The following is a 7,686-nucleotide window of genomic DNA, read 5'->3' on the forward strand; positions in this document are numbered from 1 at the left end:
CAACCATACTGAGGTCCTTGGAAGAGGGAATACAACAACCAGACTGCATTTGGACTCAAGCTGCCCCAACAACTCTTCCCTGCTTTTCTAACCTGCTTGCCCTACAGATTGGGACTTTCCATTCCCCACATTCACGTGAGCCAATTCCTCGTAATAAATGTCCTTCTCACCTATCTGTTTTTCTATCCATCTATCTATCTGTCTATACATTATAATATCTTCTGTCTAACATTGGGTTGTGTGTCTGTTCATTCTGTTTCTCTGGAGAACCCTGAATAATACAACAAAGTCTGAGGTTCTGATTAAGATAGGTTTGGGCCTAGGTACTGTTATTTTTAAAAAGTTCCCCAAGTGATCCACGTGCAGCCAGAGTTGAGAACTACCATTACAACTATTTCTAAATCACTTCCCATTGCTAACTGGCCTCATGATTGTTCCATTGAAATGCATTTGCAATGAAAATTTCTCCATAACATCTTTTTTCTTGTTATGGACTGAATTATATTCTGCAAAATTCTTATGATAAAGCCCTAACCAGTAATGTGACTACATTGGGAGATAAGACCTTTACGAAGGTAATTAATGTTATATGAGGCCATAGGATGGGTCCCTAATCCAGTAGGACTGATGTCTTTATAAGAAGAAGAGGGGCATCTGAGTGGCTCAGTCAATTAAGTGTCCGAATCCTAGTTTTGGCTCAGGTCATAATCTCAGGGTGGTGAGATCAAAGCCCTATGTGGGGCTCCACGCTCAGCAGGGAGTCTGCTGGAGATTCTTTCTCTCCAACTCCCCCTGCCTCTGCTTGAATGCTCTCTCTATCTCAAATAAATAATTAATAAAATCCTAAGAAGAAGAAGAGGAGGGAGAAGAAGGAGGAGGAGGAGGAGAATTAGAGGAAGGAGAAGGGACGCCAATGACACATACTCACAGAGAAAGGCCATGGTGAGGAAACACTAAGAAGACGGTGGTCTGCTAGCCAAATAGAGAGGCATCAGGAGAAACCTAACCTGCTGACAGGATAGATTTCCAGCTTCCACAATGGTGAAAAATAAATGTCTGTTTTTGAGACCACCTGACTGTGGTCTTTGTCGCAGCAGCCCAAGCAGATGACTCTACTTCCCACATGAAGTGGCATCCACATGTTTGCTCAGATAAACCAGCTCTGCAGGGTTTTCATGAAGTTGTTCAGACTGTATCTGAAATTAGCCGTTTGGCTTCTCTCTACCTGGCCATTCTTCATAGTAGATATATTGAATAGGTTTTAGGGGGTTGAGCTGGCCAGGCTGAAGGGAAGCTGGCCCCATTTGACATTAGTGGGAGAAAATGACGAGGAGCTCCACCTCACCTGGATGCTCTTTCATTTGCTGCCTGTTTACCCCAAATGGCTGACTCTCGAGCCACTTCTTGCAGAACAGGCTACGTATGATGCCACACTGCTGTACCGAGAAGCCCAGTAGAAAACACTTAGCCTCGGCCTTTCCATCTTATCCCTGTTCCACAACTTTGGAGGACAGGCCATTCTATTCCTCACTCTACTCCTGAACACTTTATTTCAGGACAATGGGTAGTATAATGCAATAAAAAAAAAAAAAAAAAGGCAGGGGTTTTGCAATCACACAGATTTGCTACCAAACATTACCTCTCTGTTTAGGAGTTGTAAGAATTTGGAGCAGCTTTTCTGAGCCTCAGTTTACTCATACAAAATGAGAATTAACTTCTCTATATCGTTGAAGGAAAGGTTCATGGAGAGCTCATTTAAGAGCATAGAATGGCTGTCAAGCAATCTGTAGCTAACTCTTATTCCCTTTTTGTCTGTGACCTCTTGAATCTATTTATTATGATTGATTTTAACTTTTAATTGAATGCCAAGCACTAGCTACCAGAGATTGCTTGTATATTGGAGCTGGAATGTTCCACCTTTCCAGGGAAACCATTTGCCAAAGATCACATAACAAATGGTTCTCAAGCTGGAACAAAACCCCAGTCGTCCTGACTCCAGGAAGTCACTCTTTCTAGAGCATTGTGTGCCCAGTAGAGTTTGTAACCATTGAAGTCTCTTTCAGCAGACTCACCACCATGGCTTTATTCCTTCCTGGACAATCTCCAGTTCACCTTTGTGTGTTCCCCACTTCACTTTGTCTCGCTCTACACCATTCCCAGTGCAGATGATTAAGTTCCCCTCAGCATGTCCCTACTTAGACATTTCTTTTAAGTTTGCTTCCCCAGTCCCAGGCACCAACATGAACCTCTGGAAGTAAATGCCCCTAAAACACCACAAGCCATGCTTCTTTGTCTTCAGAATATTTTGTGTTTGTTATACAAAATATTGGATTTTTTTACTTTGAATGAATTCAGTAGAAAAGAGTTCACCGTACTGTGCATGAAGAAGGACCTTATGTTAAACACTGGGAACTTGAACTTGGAGGGAACTCTCTTTCCATGTTTTACTATTAACCTACAGCTTAAAACACCAGAGTGACATCTTAGAACTTCAGGATCTGGTTCTATCCCTTTCCAGCATCACCTCCGCTGGTCTTCCAATCCATTCCCCCAAACTGCCAACATGTACACATAGGTCCCCTGTGAGAGGTGGAGGCCCTGGGGTTTGCATATACTTTTCTCTTTGTCTGAAATTCCCTTCCCTTATTTTGTGTCTGGAAGACTTTCATTGCTTATCTTAGTCCATTTGGACTGCTATAACAAAATACTACAGACTGGGTAGCTTAAAAGCAACAAATTTATATTTCACAGTATTGGATGCTGGGAAGTCCAATATCAAGGGACCAGCAGACTAGACATGGTGGTCCCTGAGGGTTGGCCTCCTGGTTGACAGACAGCACCTTCTGTGTCCTTGCTAGGTGAAAGAGGCAGGGGAGCTTTCTGGGGTCTCTTTTATAAGATACTAACCTCTTTCATGAGGGTTCCTCCCTCATGACTTAAGCACCTCCCCAAAGTCCCACCTATCAATACCATCACCTTGGCAGTTGAATCAACATATGAGTTTTGTGGGGACACATTTAGACCTTAGCATTCATCAATGCCTCCTCAGACTGTCATCCCTTTAAGGGAATCCTTCTGAATCTTTACCTTTCTCTTCTGTGCTAACTCCATGCTTTGTGATTATCTTAAAACCATATTTGTCTCATAAAAGCATAATTCTGGCTCTTCACAGTGGGCTGTTATTTCCCAAGGCTGCTGTGGGAAATCATCACGGGGAATACAGTGTGAGTGGGTTGGGAAAGGGAGCCAATTGGTCATTAAAGGTTTGAAAATGTCTGGGGCACCTGGCTGGCTCAGTGGGTTAAAACCTCTGCCTTCAGCTCAGGTCATGATCCCAAGGTCCTGGGATCGAGCCCGGCATCTGGCTCTCTGCTCCGCAGGGAGCCTGCTTCCCTGCTTCCTCCTCTCTCTCTCTCTCCCTCTGCCTACTTGTGATCCCTGTCAAATAAATAAATAAAATCTTTAAAAAAAAATTTTTTTGAAAAAGCCATTTTAAAGCTAAACTAGTTAATTTAATGAAGAAGTTCTCAAAGCCTGTAATATGGTGACCACTTATTATGTTACTCCCAAGAAGGATGAGAGAGAATTCAACATTTCCTGAGACTGGGAGATGTAGCATACTGTTCTCGCAGTTCGTCTCCAGAGACCAGGGTTCTGTGTACATGCTCAGGGAGAATTTTGCTTTAAACATATAAGTCCTCCAAGGGAAGAGAGCAAGCAGGGTATATCTATCCCCTTGCAGGGCCCAACATATATGTGCAGAATTGAAATAAAGTGCATTCTATGAGACTGCTAATTTTCCGTCCCAAAGCTGAGAGGGGAATCTGGAAGTGGGTAGCAGAGCAGGAAGAGTGCGTCCCTCTTTCCAAGAATTGACTAATTCTCCTCAGTGACAGGCAAGATGCTCAAGCAGCAGTTCCTCCCCTGCCGCCCCTCACTCTGACTCATGGTGGCTTCCCAGTGCCTCTCCCAGGAGAAAAAATATGTGACATGTTTTGGCTGGAACTCAATGGCCAAACATCTTGCCACCTGCCACACTTTTGTAGGGAGAGCTATTAATCTGACAATAGTTCTTGTTTCTTGTCCTCACAGAGACCGTCTGGGGTGGGAAGAACTTGGCCACAGCAGAAGGAAGTGAGGCTCTTGCAAACAGTCTACAGCATGGATCCTGTTGTCAGCCTGGCAGCTTTCACAGCACTGTCTCTCAGAGTAACCCAAAGCAGAGATGTTAAAAGACTCCAGCATTTTCGAGTTGTGCTCTTGGCTCAGAGGGCCAGAAGCCCTCGAACATATATTCTGGGTTGAGACTGGCAAGCGTCCACCTCAGAAGATGCTGGTTCTCTATTTGATTTGGCTGGGCTGCTGAGGATACTGGCTGAAGTGGAAGCTGCTATAGATGGTTAAAGAAGGGTCTAGTGGTTCTGGGTTTTGGCAAAAGATCTGGAAGGATTTTTTTTAAAGGATATTTTTTAAATATTCTGGTTTCAGCAGGGGCCAAATTATCTTTCTGAAGTATGTGCCCCCTTAATATCAAAACTCATGTGCATTTCATGGGATATTCAATCCATATGTTTTCGGGATATTTATCTTTAGTACATTCAAATGTCATCTTCTAAGAGAAATTTGATTTCAGGAAAAATTTTTGAGCCTTCTCTAAGCCCCCCATTTCCTTGAGTCAAAATTCAGCTTTAAAAACATTTCCCCCAAACCTCCTATGCAAAGGCCTCAGGTTTGATTTCTAAACCCTTGACCCTAACACTTCCAGAACGAATGTGCTCAACTTAGCTGTATACTGAACACTCCATCCTTTGTGCAATCCATATTCACCATGATAAACTGGAACAACACAGTCACCAGAAGCAGAAGAAGCCAAACGGATGTTGAAATGAAGCCACGGCTGGAGTGATGAGATTGTGGTCAGTGTTTTTGTTGGGTCCACTCCTGATTCAGAAAAAAAAAAAAAAAAAATTCCACTGTTTATTTTTAGTCTTCTTCATAGAAATGACATTGTTCCTTGAATACAAACTAATTAGATTTATATTTAGAATTACTATCACATTTCAATATCCCAGGGATTTATGATTTCATGTGTTTCAATAACAGGCATTTCCCACCAGGCACCAAGCTGTCCTTGGGAAGCCATGCGTCTAGGATCCGGCCCCTGGTGTGAATACACATAATCACGTTGTGACAAAGGCATGACCAGTGATGGGGACAAAGATCAGATCCAGATCCAGATTAATAGTCACCAAGAATGTTGACCCAGCGCCTCACCATGGAATGGCTTCTTGAAAGTAAAAACCAACTGAGATAAGTAGACCTATCACAGCCTCCCAAAGCACGTGTGATGCAGAGTCACCATCTTTTAAATCAGATTTCTAAAGAATTAGTCAAGGGGATGAGCTCTAAAATCAAATAAACCTGAGTTTGAATCCCAAATTAACCACTTGCCAACTGAATGACCACATGCACGTTAAAAAACTCCTCCCAAGCATAACAAATAGCATGGAGGACAAGGGGAGATGGAGAGGAGAAGGGAGTTGAGGGAAATTGGAAGGGGAGGTGAACTATGAGAGACTGTGGACTCTGAAAAACAATCTGAGGGTTTTGAAGGGGGCCGGGGGGGGGTGGGAGGTTGGGGGAACCAGGTGGTGGGTATTAGAGAGGGCACGGATTGCATGGAGCACTGGGTGTGGTGCAAAAATAATGAATACTGTTACACTGAAAATAAATTAAAAACAAACAAACAAAAATACTTAAAAATAAATAAATAAATAAATAGATAAATAAATAAATAAATAAAATAAAACTCCTCCAAGCTTCAGTGTCTTATGTATCAAATGAGATAAACTTACAGGATGGCTGTGATGTCTAAACGAAGTAATGTATACTGTTGTGATTATTATAAAAAAAAACAAAAAACAGAAAAGAATGGTTCTCAGAATAATTCTTAGACAAAAATAGGTTTGCATTGAAAAAAAAAATAGAATGTCTAATTTTAGAGGTAAGCCACAATCCCGAGAAATGATTTACATTTTATGTTCTCCAAAAGAAAAGGAGTTAACTTTCTTTAATCAGACAAGTCCTAGGCAATGTGTCTGTGGTTGAAGTTTTGGAACTTGAAGTGAAAGTAGAGATTATCCAAGTTAGTCCCCATCTCTCAGTCATCCATATGGAAAAATAATCCAGAGAAGAGAAAGGGCTTGTGCAAACCTACAGATCAAGTCCAAGAGAGCCAGGCCCATGACCCAGGTGCCCTGTCTCTGAGGCTGGCGTTCCCCTTCACAGACACTAGCTACCTATATCACCACAATCTCCTCCACCTTCTTCATCTCCAGATCCAGATAATAGCCATTGTTCCTCATAGTGTTGACCAGTGGTCCTCTGGGAGCCCCAGCTGGTGAAGTACAATCTTCCAGCAAAGTTCTGAGAAAGCCATGAGCAGGTGTAGAGACCTTTCTTTCTCTAGACCCTACCCCCATTAAGTCAAGAGAATTAGGTAATCCATTCCCAGTACCTTTATCTACAAGGATTGGTTTTCACTCAGTTATACAGAAAGCAAATAACAGTAAGTCCACAGAGAGACCTGTCAATGAGGCACCACTGCCTTTCTTCAGTGTGACTGTTTCACAAATTGGGGTGGTGTCTCTGTTGGGATTTGTGGCGGTATGCCAGGATTTATGTGAGATCAAGCACAAAGATGGCACCTCTGTTGGGAGGCCTTATTCTACTGGAAATTTTGGAGAAAACATTATTTCCTAAAAAAAAAAAAAAAATAGAGACAGGTATAGAGTAAAATACAGCATTGCCTGAATTAAAATGAAAGGTGGAACTTATAATTTTGTTTTGGAATGACAGTTTTCATTTACTGAGCCCTTAATATACTGTGCTAAGGAACTGTGCAAAGTGCTTGACATATATTAACTCAGTTAAGCCTCAGAACACCCCAACAGGATGATAAAATCATTGAAGCAGGTAAGAACAAAAACAGAGAGGCTAGTGGCACACCTGAAACTAATATAATATTCTATGTCAACTCTACTTAAATAATAAAATGTCACCAAAAAAAAAAAAAAAAAAAGGAAAGAACGAAAGAAAGAAACTAATTGAGGGGAAGGGGACAACCCAAGCCACATAGCTCCTAAATGTACCAGGATCCAAACACGAGACTGTCCATCTCCAAAGCCCATAAATTTAACCACTGTGTTATACTGCCACTCATTCTGATATTTACTGGGAAGGGCCATTTCAGCCATGTCACCGTAAAGCAAGGTATTCATTTACTCACTCCTGTTGGCTTTGAGCACTTGGTGGAAAATTTTGACAAGCCTTGGATTCTAGCTTCCCCCGTGGCTGGTGTCGGTTATATAACATGCTCATCTGTAAAAAAAAAAAAAAAAAAAAAAAAAAAAAAAAAAGAAGCTGAATTGCAAATAGTCTACTAACCTGGAAGGAATGTCTCAATGACTCCCACACCACACTGGTGCTAATTCAGTTGGGAGAGTTTTGTGGGTTTGCTGTGATTTTATTGCAATAAAGGGTTTGGCTATCATAGTTAGTAACTTGAGTGTGTCTTTTGATCCATGTAGAAATCGCTCAGCTAAATGACATTTACATGTTATTCTTAACTGCCTGTGGAATCAGATAATCCTTTCCCCAGAAGGATGTCGGCAGACTCCCTAATTT

Source organism: Mustela erminea, chromosome 7 (assembly GCF_009829155.1).
Source record: "Mustela erminea isolate mMusErm1 chromosome 7, mMusErm1.Pri, whole genome shotgun sequence".
Lineage (NCBI taxonomy): Eukaryota > Metazoa > Chordata > Mammalia > Carnivora > Mustelidae > Mustela > Mustela erminea.